We start from the raw sequence: 16,754 nt of genomic DNA, 5'->3' as shown, positions 1-16,754 counted from the left end.
GAATTATTTTGCTAATTTGATCTTAATGCAAATGTAAAGAAAATTTGGTATGGTTTATGTAGATGCAATTTAAGTTAAGGTACTAGACTAAATGAGAAGAATTTTGTTAGCATTATTAATTCGATCCTAATACAACTTTAGATAAAATTTGGCATTGTTTAGGATGCTACAATTTAAAGATATTAACCGAGATGACATTGTTTTTGTTAGTATTGATTTGTTTTGCTAGTTCGATCCTAATAAAATTTTAAAGAAAATTTGGTATTGTTTAGGTTGATGCAATTTAAAGACATTAACCGACATGATGGTTTTTGTTAGCATTGATCGTTTTGTTAATTCGATCCTAAAGCAACTTTAAAGAAAATTTGATATTGTTTAGGTTGATGCGATTTAAAGACATTAACCGGAATGAGATCGATGTTTTTTGTTGGCATTAATTTTTTTTTTGCTAATTCAATCCTAATGCAACTTTTAAGAAATTTTGCATTGTTAGGTATATGAAATTTAAAGACATTAGCCGAGATGAGATGGTCCTTGTTAGCATCCATTCGTTTTGCAAATACGATCCTAATGCAACTTTTAAGAAATTTTAGTATTTTTTAGGTTGATGCAATTTATAGGCATTAACCGAGAGGAGATGGCTTTTGTTAGCACTGATTCGTTTTGGTAATTCGATAATAATGAAAATTCAAAGAAAATTTGGTATTGTTTAGGTTGATGAAATTTAAAGGCATTAACCAATATGAGATAGAATTTTTTAGCATTCATTCGTTTTGCTAATTCGATCCTAATGCAACTTTTAAAAAAAATTTGGTATTGTTTAGATTGATGCAATTTAAAAGATTAATCTAGATGAGACGGTCTTTGTTAACATTAATTCGTTTTGCTCTTTATGCAACTTCAAGGGAAATTTGGTATTGTTAAGGTTGAGAAATTTAAAGACATTAACCGATATGAGATGGTCTTTGTTAGCATTATTTCGTTTTGCTAATTTTCGATCCTAATGCAACTTTAAAGAAAATTTGGTATTGTTTAGGTTGATGCAATTTAATGCATTAGCCAAGATGAGATAGCCTTTGTTAGCAACTTAGCATTAATCCGGTTTGTTAATTTGGTATTAATGCAACTTTTAAGAAAATTTGGTATTTTTTAGGTTGATGCAATTTTAAAACATTAAAAGAGAGATGGGGTTTTTTAACTGTTTATTGTAAATATTATTTTAAATTATCAAAGTAAAGTAAATTGAAAAAGTTTTAGAAATTAATGTATCACGCCTAATATATATATTTAAATTAATTGTAAATTTTTAAGTATTTTTATAATTAAAAATAAGTGTATATAGAGCCATTAAAATATGTGTCATACAAACTCATTTTGTCATGAAAAATAAACGTATTGGATCGTAGGGTTCAACCGAGCATATGAGTATTACATCAATGATAGATCTAATATCTCATGATTTGTCACGTCAACAATATATCATTAATTACGTCTGTGTGCAAAATTAAGAACCATTTAATGCATGATTTGTTTATTACCCTTAAGGTGCGTACCGTTTGGAAATGAATATTTTCAATTGTTTTTAGCAAAACTATAAGATTTATATTATTTAAATATTATTGAAGTCTGTAAACATATCTATGTTAAATCAATCTACTATGGATTAATAAATATAAAAAAAAATGCAAATGATTGATAAATATAGTGTCACAAAAATTGTTATTAAAAATATATACTAGTAAATATATATGGTTTCGATCAATCAATTTTGAAACACTTATATTATATTGTTGATAGTAACATCATTGAACTATATAAATAAATATTTCTTTAATATAATAAATATATGAATAAATATATACACATATATTTATATATGTATATGTATATATTTCTATAAAATTTCTTTAATATAATAAATACATGAATAAATAATACATAAATATATGTTTATATATAATATATATGTTTGTGTGTATATATATTTAATCAGGTATTCAGGTCGAGAATGAGTAAGATGTTAATGATTATATATATATATATATATATATATATATATATATATGTGTGTGTGTGTGTGTGTGTGTGTGTGTGTGTGTATTCATATATTTATTATACTAGTAAAAATCACGTGTGATGTACGTGAGAACATCTTTTGTTGTCGATAAATGTTATTAAATAAATTAATTGAAATGAGAAGATATTAACACACACTTAATAAATTATTTTTATGGTAATAATATATACTTTTTTAAAAAAAACTATTTTATGTCTTAGTGATGTAATCAATATAATTTTCGACATTGTAACTAATAAAAATATTTGCAACATTTTCAAACAATGTAAGACTTGTAGTTTCAATATTTGTATTATTTACGATCAAGATTATTTTGCATCCGCATTAACAGTTTAGAATAAGATATTATCAATAATTTATATAAGCTTATGAATATAATACTACGTTTAGTTTTACATTAACACAATATTGATATTGAAACTTAGTTCGATCGAATTTTATATTTTTTTTTTATTAATCTTGAGAAATTACGACATGATTCATACCATGAATTGTTTTATTTTCTATATCATGTATGTTTTATTCTTTATTTGTTAATAAGTGAAATATGTTGATCAAATTATATTAAAAATAATTTTGTAATTGTCTATATTATATGTTGATCACTATTGATTTATTGAAAAAAAAAATTGGTATAGATAATACATTCTAAACCTTAATTTAAATTATTGCATCAAATATTTCTTTTTATTTTATATTTGAGATTTTTCTCTTTTTACCGAATTTTCATATCATCTATTTTTTTTTATTCTCAATAAAAGAACATAATTATCATCATTTTTAATAACAAGTCATGTGATACTATCTTCATCAATCATTTGCATTTTTCTATCTTTATTAACCCGTAATAGATTGATTTAACATAGATATGTTTACAAACTTCAATAATATTTAAATAATATGAATTTTATAATTTTGCTAAAAACAATTGAAAATATTCATTTTCAAACGGTACGTACCTTAAGGGTAATAAACAAATCATGCATCCAATGGTTCTTAATTTCACACATAGACGTAATTAATGATATACTTTTGACGTGACAAATCATGAGATATTAGATCTATCATTGAAGTAATACTCATATGCTCGGTTAAACCCTACAATCCAACACGTTTATTTTTCATGACAAAATGAGTTTGTCTGACACATATTTTAATGGCTCTATATACACTTATTTTTAATTATAAAAATAAATAACAATTTACAATTAATTTAAATATATATAAAATAAAATTTGTAACAATAGAGTCAAGCCATTAGCTAGCACGTTATTTTTTTTAGAAAAATAAAATAAAAATTTAAAAATAAAATCAAAGTCTCGCGTCTTTAAGGGGTGTGACTTTGGTTATTACACGCCAAACAATTCGGCGTGATAAATTAGTTTCGAAAACTTTTTCAATTTTCTGTAATTTGATAATTTAAAATTATATTTACAATAAATAGTTAAAAAACCCGAGATGGGAGATGGTCTTTGTTAGAATTAATTTATTTTGCTAATTCGATCTTATTGCAACTTCAAAGAAAATTTGGTATTTTTTTAGATTGAGCAATTTAAAGACATTAACAGAAATGAGATGGTTTTTGTTAGCATTAATTCTTTTTGTTAATTCGTTCCTAACTTTAAAGAAAATTTGGCATTGTCTAGGTAGATACGATTTAAAGGCATTAGCCGAGATGAGATGGTTTTTGTTAGCATCCATTCGTTTTGCGAATTCGATCCTAATGCAACTTTAAAGAACATTTGGTATTGTTTAGTTTTATCTAATTTAAATGAATTTGTCAAGATGAGATAGCTAGAGCTGTCAAACGAGTCAATCCATGATGGGGTGGGTCGGCTCGCCAGAAACCCGCCATTTGGCGGGACGGAACGGACCGGCTCACCATCCCAGCAAGCTGAAAATCTTAAACTCAACCCAACCCAAAGTGAGGTTCGGTTTAAGCGAGTTGGCGCTCGGGTTGGCTTACAACAAATAAAAATAAATAAAAATAAAAAATTATTATAATTAATTATAAATAAATATTAATATAAACGTATTTAAAAATTTTCTAATTATTGATTTCTTAAGTGTACATTTTATACAAAGTAATTAATTAAAATTATTCATAAATTTTATTAAAAATATATATATAAATACCTAAAATAATTTTTTAAAAAAATTAAAATTTTCTCCAAGATCGTGGGCCAACCCAAGCCCGCCTCAGGTTGGCCCGCCTAGGCTCGCCTTTATTTGATTTGAAAAAAATTTCAACCTAACCCACTTAAATTGTATGGCGGGACAGGTCGACTAATAGACCCAACCCAATTAATTGATGGCCCTAGAGATAGTATTTATTTTAACACAGATTAAGAAAGTTTCTGGAAAGATAAATTTATAAAGTAATTTCTCAATTTTTCCTTATTTAAAGAAGATTTTAATATGACTTTTTAAAAAATTATACAACTAGTTAATGATATTAATTTAATATGAGTAAATTGGTAAAATAAAGGAAGATAACACTAAATATGAACAACCGAACTACATAATTGAGATGAGTGGGAAAAAAATTTATAGTTTAAATAAGTGAGATGGATGGAGTATTAATACTTAATGATGTACTGACCTCTAGGCTCTACGTATTTGTTTCATATTTTTGACTAGGGGTGATTTTTCGGTATATCTTACTACAAATATTGGTATGAAAAAAAATTCATACCGATATCGATAGTAAGATTCCGAATCTTTGGTACGAAAAAAATCCATATTGATACCGTATAGATACCGAAAAAAAATTCGATATACAAAAAAAATATCTGTATATCGAAAAAAATTCGGTACGGTATGCCAAAATTCCGGTATTTGGGTACGGTATATCAGCCCTATTATTAACTACTTCGTCCATCTCATATCAAATTATCAATAGGCAAATGTGTGTTTTCAAAAAAATTAAAAAAGTGTTGGAAAGTAAATTTTAGAAAGAAATTCTCGATTTTTCTTTTATTTAATGAAGATTTTAATAAAATAAAATAATTATACAAGTATTTATAATATTAATTTAATGGGATAAATTGGAAACAATATTTAGTGAATTATGATAAGTACTTTAATTAGAATTTAATTTAGGATATTGTTAAATAGATCCTTATATTTTGTTATGTACATGTCTGTTTGTATTTGCATAATCTATCCAGACTGTTAGTGTTTTTTATGTAATTATAAAATGCATTAAATTTTATAATTTGAAATTTCGATTTTAAATTATTTTTAAACCAAAATCAAGACACTTCAAATTAAATTTCAAGATTTATTTGTCAAATTAAATGACCTGAAATCATTTGCGACAATAAGACACGGAATTACTTATTATAATTTCTATTTTTTTTTTCTTTTCATATCAATGTAAACAATAAATGCAATTTAAAAGAAACCTTGTTTTTGCGTGATAAAAAGTTAAAAACCATGCCAGTATCGATTAATGGCATTCATTATTTTGTTCTTCTTCAGAATCAGCCAACAAAGGCCGTGTACCTATCGACACCAGTGCCATTACAGCGCAGCCCTTTTTGTGTTTTGTTCAGTGTATCATAGTGCGCGTGTGTGTATATATATATATATATATATATATATACTATTATTTAAAAGACGGGCTTACTATAATAACTAACTTTGAAGACACCAAAATTTTTTATTTCGTAATTATTCCTTTTTATCCACTATCTCACTAAACCTCTCACTCACTTCATTTTTTTTAAAAAAAATTATATATAAAAAACCTCTATTTTACATATGCAAAGCATGTGCATTTTTCACTAGTTATTTATTAAAAAAAACCTCTTTCCTAACTAACTTTGGTACATTGGTGAAACTTTTTTAATTTGTTAGGCGGACGGTCATTGAAGCGGCCGATTTCTTAGCAAAATTTGTTGTTTTTTCCATACAACTTTTTAATGGGTGTACGAGAATCTTCTACTTTGGCCGTCAATATTGTAACTAAAGACATTAGTCTTCTTCAATAAAAAAGTTGCAATTTATTGTCAAAAAAAAAAAAAACTTTGGTACACTGGTGAAACTTTTTTAATTCCTTAAATGCCCTCTAACAAACCAATTTTATATATATCACAGTTTATTTTCTCTCATATTATTTTAACTAGTGTTTCACCTGTACGATGCACGAATGATAACTCGCGTGTAATATATGATTAAACTGATGGATCATATGAAAAATATTGAATATGAAATTAATATGTAAAAAATTTTAATTTTAAAATGATTAATCAGAATAATGTGAAAAAATACTTTAAAAAAAAACTTTAAATAAAACATATGTCGTGCTATGTACGTGATATTACTTTATACAATTAATAATAAAAAATATTAAGAATGAATATTTGAACGAATAATTAAAATACAAATTAGTTAAATGGATTATATATAATACAATTAGAAAACAAATAAATTATCTTATAAATTTTAGAAAACTTCCTTAAATACAACGTTTGTTGTTGAATTTTTATGGTTGCTCATCACATATCAAGATTTTTAGACCCTCTGGATTCGTAACTCTAGATATAGCAACATACAACTGACCATGACTAAACACAGGATTCTTCAAAAGAAGTCATACACAATTATGGGATTGTATATTTATAGAACAAAGACCAAGAAAAGATTATGGTATTGTATCACAGAATTACGATATTTTATGTCATTATGAATATCTTATGCGAACATTATTAGTAGATATCATTCATCTAGTTTCGATATTATAAAGTATTTCTTATTTTACTTATCATAGGTCATTTTGGATTATATTATAGACTGTGATATAGGGAAAAAAATCCGGTACTTGGAATGCATATATTATTTTCTTCCATCCCAATCTTATAATATTTTCTCTCATATTTTTTTTCAAAATTTAAAATAATGGAGGTGAAAATGATAGCTTAAGAAGTTTTTGCTATTTTTCATTTAAATTTGTTTAAAACATTGGTGGTATCAACGCAGATGTTTACGTTTATATATAGATATTGATTATTGAATGACAAAAAAACATGGACTAAAAAAGTTATGACTTAACAATTAAACTTTATTTCTTGAATTAATTGAACAATAACAGTAGAATTCAAAATCCTCGAAAGCACAAAACAACTACCCAAAAAAATTGACTATTGACTATTAAAATTCCCGACTTTGGAAAAAAATTGAAATAAACATTCTTTATTAGAAGAACAATATTTCAATCCTTCTCTTGTTTGATATTAACTTTTATTTTTTTTTCTATCGCCAACAAGGAGAACTCATCCATCAGTGTTCTTTTCAAAGTTGAATCCTTCAAACCATTTGGTAAAATTATTGTTTTGCATGTAGATTTTAAGGACGTAGAAACTTCATCTTTAGACGATAGACCCTGTTGAAAAATACGATATATATTTGGTAATTAATGTAGCAAATTCATTTTCATGTTATACTTAATTTTATAATAATTACCTCTACATCTCCGGTTTCTGTCCTTTTCAACTTAGAAAACAAATCAGGTTCCTGTAGTAATCCAATAATCTTAACAATCAATATATTAAATTTTAAATAATGATTGTTAATGAAAAGATTATTAAACCTGGCTCCCAAAAAATTCTCCAGCATATTTTTCCAGGACATTAGAGTCTGTTAAAATTTTCATGACAGTGTATATTCCATGAAATTCACGAATTTGATTGGTTCTCACTTGAACTTTGAACATAATATTGCGATCAGCTATATAATCAAATTCTTTTGGCATTTCTGTAGCATCAATACCTTGAAATAATATATGCAGTATTAATCTTTGAAAAAGTCTGTAGAAAAATACTTGCCGAAGATCGTCCGGATATTGTCAATGACACCATTTTACGGTTGCATGTATGTTTGTTCCCTAAAAAATAAAAAAAAAAGTATAATAAATAAAAGATAGATAGAAGAGAGAAATAAATAACAAAATGGTTGTGTATATCTCAACATCTTGAAATATGCATTCCATTGTGGGATTTTTTTTTTGTTTTGATATGAAAGTAGATCGTAACAACGTATTAAATGTAGTTTTAACGCCCAGTGCCAGTCAGAAAGGTCTAGATCGCGAATACTTTTAAACAAAGGTGCCATTGGATTTTCAATTGAGTAGTGATTGAAAGAACGTGCATATCACGTTTTTTTATTTTAGATTTTGCCTTTTCTTGACATGTGTTTAAATAGATCTCATGAGTTTAAATTGATCTTATCATATTATCTTATCATGTATATTTTAATTGAATAACTTATCTCTTGTTTAAAGATATGAGTTATGTCTTATCAAGTCTGTTGATAAAATATTTTATCCTAACAACTTGTGTGTTTGAATTTTTTGGTAGGATTTCTAAAAAGATCTATTTAAGAGAACAATCCTACAGAAATGGTGAAGTGACTGAGAACGAGAAGTGCAGAGAATAAAGGCAGGCCATTGAAGAAATTCTGAAGTTATTTATGTCGAGATCCAGTGTTGCCGAGGAGTGTTGAAGACACTGAAGAACACACGAGTGAAGGGTGTTATGAAAGTGGTTGTTTTGGATTCGTTGCCTTCGGCAGATTGTGGAAACATCCTATTGGTTTTTATTCTAGTTTCGACTAGTGTTTAGGATATTTTATTGTTTTCTCAATTTGTTGAGAAAAATATTTTTTCGTATGCAATAACTAGTTTTTTTGTGTAAACTGATTTATTTTACTAGTGATCTATTTTGTCTAAGGCATCGCACAAGTATTTATTACTTGTGCATAAATATATGTGTTATTTATTTTAATGTTTAATTATTCCGCTACATAAGTGTTCTTGAAATGTTGACAACACTGCAAATAACACTAATTCTGAAATTTTATTCCTTGTATTTCTGTAATAGAGACGTCAAATCCTTTCAAGTGGCATCAGAGCCAACACTTGACGATACTAAGTGAGATTCTGGTTTTTTGTTTTTGACAGAGTTTATTATGGAAATACCATATTCTGGTACTTCTCAATGTCCACCAACTTTGGATGGATCCAATTATGCTATTTGGAAAGTTAGGATGTGAGTCTACATCAAATTCATTGATGAAAAATCTTGGCAACGTGTGCTACAAGGCTGGAGTCCACCCAGGAGAACTGATGGAGAAGGAGACTTTACACTCAAACCAGAAATAGAGTGGAATGCTGACGAAACAGCTTCTTCAAACATGAATAACAAAGCCCTTAATGCTATATTTACTTCTCTTGATTCTAACATGTTTGCACTAGTTACTAACTGTGTTTGTGATAAACAGGCATGGAAAAAACTTCAAATGCACTGTCAAGGATCTAAAAGTGTGCGTCGAACCAAAAGAAGGATTCTCACTACTCAGCTTGAAAATTTGATAATGGAAGAAAATAAGACGATTGATGAATATGAACGTCGCTTGAGGAAGATTGAAAATGAGGCGATCGATCTAGGATATGCTATATAAAATGAACGCCTTGTAAGCAAAGTACTGCGATCACTGCCCGAAAGATTTCAAATGAAGATATGTGCTATTGATGAATCTAAAGATACATCAATTCTAAGTTTGGATGAACTGATGAGCTCACTGCGAACATATGAGTTAGATATGAACATGGGAAAAAAGAAAAAAGGTAAGTCTATTGCTCTAAAAGTTTCTAACGACTCATATAATGATTTTGTTGATCTTACACATGGAGTAATTGAGTCTGACTTAGGAGATGAATTCATTGCCTTACTTACCAAAACATTTGGTAAATACTTGAAGAGAATGAGAGGCTCAAAGAAACCTGGACAGAAATCTAAAGAGCCTATCACTCCTGCTGGTGGAAGACCCTTGAGAATCGGTGGACCAGATCAGAATACCACCTCATCTAAGAGTCAATCTAGAACACAAAAGGAAGGAAGAACACTGACTATTTCAAAGAGAGTTGATTCTGTAAAGTGTCATGAATGCATAGGTTTTGGTCACTATGCAAATGAATGTCCAACTAGACTTCGAAGAGGAATGAATGCTTCCTTAAGTGATGATGAAGATGAAGAGGGTATAGAACAAGGAGAAGAAGAAGAAACTCAAAATGCACTGGCTGTTCTAAAGCTGTAAAAAAGCAGTGTAGTCACAGGTGTCTCAACACTTGGGAACAACACTATCCAAAAGCTGTTCTGTTTGAATGTATCTGTAACTGAAAATTTGAATGATCAGAATGATGGTGAGGATGAGCTTTCTCTCGAAAATGTTCAGAAGATGTATGAAGAGTTGTTTGTTAATTGGGTGGTGAGGAACAAGTCAAACTCTGCTCTAACAAAGGAAAACAGTGAACTGAAGGCAGCAGTGGCTAGACTTGAAGTTATTCTAAGCAAGAAAGATTTGGAGTTGTACAGAATAAAAGAGAAACTTGGAAAAGCTACAGCTACACTTGCTAAGTTAAACTCAAGCAAAGCCAAACTGGAATCAATGCTAATGATGGGACATAATGATAGAACTGGACTAGGATTTGAGAACAGCAAGTTCAAAGTGGGAGAGTCATCCAATACTGTGTTCATCAAGGAAAACAGTCAACCTGCTAGTAGTCCAATCAGTCCTCCAAAAGAAAAATCAGTCCCTCCAAAAACACAAGTTCCTACAGTTCAGAGGCCTAAGAAAAAGAAGCGTCGGTACATCTGCCATCACTGTCACAAACCAGGTCACATCAAACCCTATTGTTTTAAGCTTATGCATTAATATATGTATATAAATGAAAGAATAATGCTACAACCAGTGTTGCCAACACTGCACCAGAACACTGCCAAGAAGAAAAATACTGAGAAAAACATTTGGGTACCAAAAACTAAATCCAATTGCAATGTTGTTTATACTTCCATGAAAACTAATGTTGCAGGTAATTGGTTCGACAGCGGTTGCTCACGCCACATGACATGATCGAAGGAATACCTTGTTGATTATGTTAAACAGGAGAAAGGAAAGGTGACATATGGAGGTGGAGCCCAAGGAAAAATTGTTGGAAAAGGCACTTTGGATGTGGAAGGACTGCCCAGACTTCACAATGTCCTGCATGTTGAAGGATTGAATGCTAATAATATTAGCATTAGTCAACTTTGTGATGATGATCTTTATGTTAAATTCGATAAAACTCTTTGTGAAGTGTTTGATAAGAATAATTTGTGTGTTTTGACAGGTTTCAGATCATCTGACAATTGTTATCAACTTGGAGAGGATATTGCATGCAAACATACCAAAGTTGATGATTTGGATCTATGGCATCAAAAGTTAGGACATGCTAACTTTAAAACACTGAAGAAACTCAACAAGTTTGATGCTGTAAGTTCCATACATGTGTGGACCGTATCAAAAAGAAAAGCAAACTCGAGTGTCACGCCCAGTATTGCAACACCTTGGGACAACACGCTGTCTTGAACTCCTACACATGGACTTAATGGGACCCATGGATATTGAAAGTTGTGGTGGTAAAAGGTATTCTCTTGTATGTGTAGATGACTTTTCAAGGTACTCATGGGTAAGTTTTTTAAGAGAAAAGTCTGAAACATTTGATGTTTTTAATAAGTTGATAAAAAGGATCACTAACCTGTTTGACTTGAAGGTTATCAGGATACGAACAGACCATGGTAAGGAATTTGAAAACTCCTTATTTGATCAGTTTTGTGAAAAAAAAGTAATTTCACATGAATACTCAGCACCGAAAACACCTCAACAGAATGGCATTTCAGAACGGAAAAACAGAACTCTGCAAGAAATGACAAGGGTTATGCTAAGCTCTAAAAACATTGCAAAAAGATTTTGGGCTGAAGCTTTGAATACTGCATGTCATATTTCCAATAGAGTATATTTGAAAAAAGGTTCTACTATGACATCCTATGAAATCCTCATGGGAAAAAGACATAATCTCAAGTATTTTCATATCTTTGGTTGTATCTTTTATGTGTTGAATGACAGGATGCATCTGGCCAAATTCGATTCAAATAGCGATAAGTGTATATTTCTTGGTTATGCTTTAAATAGTCGAGCTTATCGTGTGATCAATTTAAGAACTAGGACAATAATTGAATCTATTAATGTGGTATTTGATGACTATGAAGATTTGAAGGGTAAAACAGTTGAAGACAATGTTGATGATCTACTGGATACTGTCACTCCACACACAGATTCCAGTGTTGTTTCTAGTGTTGTCCCACCTTCCACAACACCGAGCACAAAACTTAACCCAACACTTACCTCGAACTTGCCTGAACAAAATAATGAACAGGTTACTGATGAAAAAGAAGGTTCTGAAGAAGAATTACATGATGATGGATATGATGTACCAAGTCGAATTCAGAAAAATCATCCATCATCTCAAATCATTGGAGATGCTCAAGGAAGCAGGCAAACCCAAAGGAAGGAGAAAGTTGACTATAGGAAAATGGTAGGATTAGTATGCATGAGCTCCGCATACTCTCAGGTAAGGCACTCTTGCTTTGTGTCAAGCATCGAACCAAAAAACGTTGTTTAAGCCTTAAAATATGAATTTTGGGTTGATGCAATGCATGATGAACTTGAACAATTTGTAAGAATGATATTTGGTATTTGGTTCCTCCACCTGATCACAGTAATATCATTGAAACAAAATGGATTTTTAAGAATAAAAATGATGAATTTGGAAATATTGTGAGGAACAAAGTTAGGTTGGTAGCTCAGGGGTACACACAGGTTGAAGGGGTGAACTTTGATGAAACATTCGCTCCTATAGCCTGCATTGAGTCTATTCGACTTTTGCTAGCCATTGTGTGTCACTTGAAAATGAAACTTTTCCAAATGGATGTTAAGAGTGCGTTTTTGAATGGAATTTTGAATGAAGATGTGTATGTAAAACAACCGAAGGGATTTGAAGATCCACACAATCCTGATCATGTTTATAAACTGAAGAAAGCACTATATGGACTGAAACAAGCACCTCGTGCTTGGTATGGAAGGCTCACTGAGTATTTACTTACCACTGGATTCAAAAGAAGTGGGGTAGACAAAACTCTTTTTGTGCAAAAAGGTCAAGGTAACATTCTCATTTGTCAAATTTATGTTGATGACATAGTTTTCTGTGGTTCATCACAAAAACTTCTGAATGGTTTTTTTGAGTGCATGTCTACTACATTTGAAATGAGCATGGTTGGTGAAATGAGTTATTTCTTAGGATTGCAAGTGAAACAAATGAGTGATGGTATTTTTCTGTGTCAAAGAAAATATGCTAGAAATTTGGTGAAGAATTTTTGTACTGATAATGCTAAACACATGAAAACACCAATGGGGTCAAACGAAAAACTGTGCAAGGACAGTGTTGCGGACAGTGTTGACAAAACTTTTTGTACATAAGCATGATTGGTAGCTTACTGTATTTGAGTGCAAGTCGACCTGATATTATGTTCAGTATGTGTTTGTGTGCTCGATATCAATCTAATCCTAAAGTCACACATTTAAAAGCTGTAAAAAAAAATTTTGAAATATGTGGCAGACACTTAAAAATTGGGTTTGTGGTACACTAAGAAAACCAATACAAATTTGATAGGTTATAGTGATGCAGATTGGGCAGGGGATGTTGATGAGAGAAAAAACACCACGGAGGGTTGTTTTTACTTGGAAAATAACTTGGTGTCATGGTACATCAGAAAAAAAAAATTGTGTGTCTCTTTAACTGCTGAATCTGAATATGTGGCAGATGGAAGTTGTTGCTCTCAATTGTTATGGATGAATCAAATGCTAGAAGACTGTGGTCTAAAAAGTGAAATTCCAATTGTGTACTGTGACAACTCAAATGCCATAGACATATCTAAAAACCCAGTACAAGACTCTCGAACTAAACACATTGACATAAGACATCACTTCATTAGAGATTTAGTTGAGAAATACTTGATTCATATGGAGTTTGTTGGAACCAATAACAAATTGGGAGATATATTCACAAAAGCATTAGACTTCGAGAGATTCTTCAGTCTTAGGAAATCTCTCAGCATGTGTTCATTATAATCACACACGGATGTTGTCCTTAAGTGTTGCCAACACTGACGGACAACACCAAGCATGCATGTGCATTTTTAGGACCTTAGACATACTGCATTATCATTATGTTCAATGTTTTGCAATGATTGTTGACTTTTACCAGCATACTGTAGTGTCCTGCAAAAAAATTTCTTCTAAGAAAAACAAGTGCCAAGAAAATGTGATCTGACTAAACCACTAATTAGTTGAGGGATGTTCGTGTATTTCATGATCTTGTCCCATGTGAAAAGTGGTTTCGCAAATTTAGTGCATAGTTTGATAAAATATCACTGATTTCAATATCATGGGAATCAAAATCAAAAATCGGAAGAAAATTGGAAAAAGATACCTAGAGGAGTTCAAGGAACACCGTTTCTCTAGTGTGTAGGCTACCACTTCCGAATCTCAAAAAAAGTAAGAATGATAATACATATCACTGTGAATGTGAAAAATTCATCAAAATTTTTTGAATACTACAGTGTTGTCGAAAGATGTTGTCAACATTAGTGCTTAACTTGTGATCTGCACACACTGCATATTTGTGGAGAATTACATTATGTTTTAGACATTAATCAGGTTATGCATCTATCATTAAGTGTGAATGTTTTTCTGTGCCAAAGGTTAGAAGTTCATAAGCAAGCAAAATTTGAAAATTGCCCTACTTGCTAAAATTTGAATTATTTGAGATTAAATATGTTTCAGTGGTGTTAATTCAATGTGGAGTTAATTTTGGGGCAGATAATGATTTATTTATAACAGTGAGTTGATCGGGTAAATACTGTAATTAAGGATTTAATTTTCACTTTGAAAATTTTACCCGTTGGCCCTAAAATTTTTGTTACCATTGAGAGTCAGAAGCCCAATCATAATAGGAGTCTGAGAGATTGATTATGATAGGGTTTGTTAACGTTTAAATCATAAATTCCCTATTTATTGGATTTACTGTGTGGGTTTATATTTATCTTACCAATCATCGTCTTCCCAAAACCCTAATAAATCTCTGTTTTTCTTTCTCTCTGAAATTCTCACATCAAAATTTCTAAAATGGTAGGAAAAGCCTTTGATGTTCACGACATATGCTCGGAGATGGGGCATAAGGAAACATATTCATCGTCGCCTAATTCATCTGAAAAACCCTCTCTCTTGATCGTTCCTGCAGCTGTTCAACTGGAACCTCTTGATATCATTGCTCCTGTAGAACCTGGGAATGCGATTGACATTGCAAATCCTCCAGATTTTTCAATGTTGAATCGCGTGTTCTCAGCACCGCCAATCCTACAAAGATCCAAACGCCAAGCGGGTTAAAATCCGGATTTTACTACCACCAAAAGATTTCAAAGCAAGGGGAGACATCGAAACCTATTTTGGATGACCCAGACTTCTCATCTGGAGATGATTCTGAGGATCGTGATTTTGAGTTTGTGGAGAGGCCAAAACCATCTGATGTAAAGAAAAAGGCTAAGGATACAAGTTCTTCAGATGATGATTCCCACTCGATTGATGTGGCTCCTAGTGGAAAAGAGCCATCAAGTGCTACTGTTACTACTGCTTCAAAGCCCCAAACGAAGGCTACTAATACAACCACTCCTAGTAAGTTCATGTTCTCTGAAGAAGATGAAGTTTCTCTGGCTTCTTTCATGGATAGCATTCGCAAGTCCAGAATTGAAGCAATTGCTCCAAATCCCTCTGATGATGATGAACCAGATGCTGAAATGCTACAAGAATATGAGGACAACAGGCCTCAGAAATCTGATAGTTCATCTTCCTCAAGTTCTGAAGAAAAAGAGTTTTAAGTAGCTGAGTCAGAGAGTTCTTCAAGTGAGGATAAACTGGTTGCAGAAGATAGTGTTGCCAACACTGAGGACAACACTGCAGATGAATCTGATAGTGAGATTGATCCTACCAATGCATACAGTCTCAGATTTTACTCAAAGGAGTCTGCTGATGAATGGGGAGCACATTCTACTCGACAATGTTGGGAAGACAAGAACATAGATCTGGAAGCCTTCCGCAAGCAAAATTTGGTAAGTTTTCTGGAAAAACAAGAACTGTTATCTACAGTTACTACTGTTGCACCATTTTCCAGGAAGGCCGTACTTGAGTTTGATAGTAATCTCAATACAAGTACGTGGAATGAAGAGTCTGCCAAGTTTGGTCAGGTATATGTTCGAGGAAAAGTCTATGACTTTACTCCCGAACTTATCAATGAACGTTATCATACTCCTGATGTCAAGAATGATACAGTATCTGAGGACATTGATCAGATAACCAAGCTTATCACCGGAGGACTTGTTCAGAAATTCCCTCTCCATCCGGACAAACTTTCTGCTGCTAAGTTGACCTCATTCTTTTCAGTGCTACACAAGCTGGCTGTTCGAAATTGGACTCCATCTTCTTACACCACAGTGGTTACAAGGCCACAATCTTTAGTACTATTTGTTGTTGGAACTCTGGCACCGTTTGATTTTGGAAAGCAAGTTTTTCACATTATTACATCGTACAGAGATGGTGGGTGGAAGGCAAGTAAGCTACCTTTTCCCTCATTGATCTATGGGATGCTGGAGTCTCAAGGATTTAAAACGGAAGCCGATGAAGAGTTGATGGGAGGAGATGAGTCGTTGAAGATTTCTCCTACTCTACTGCGAGGAAATCGTAAGAT

Source organism: Henckelia pumila, chromosome 1 (assembly GCF_033568475.1).
Source record: "Henckelia pumila isolate YLH828 chromosome 1, ASM3356847v2, whole genome shotgun sequence".
Taxonomy (NCBI): Eukaryota; Viridiplantae; Streptophyta; class Magnoliopsida; order Lamiales; family Gesneriaceae; genus Henckelia; species Henckelia pumila.
Note: the sequence above shows the minus strand (reverse complement) of the source record.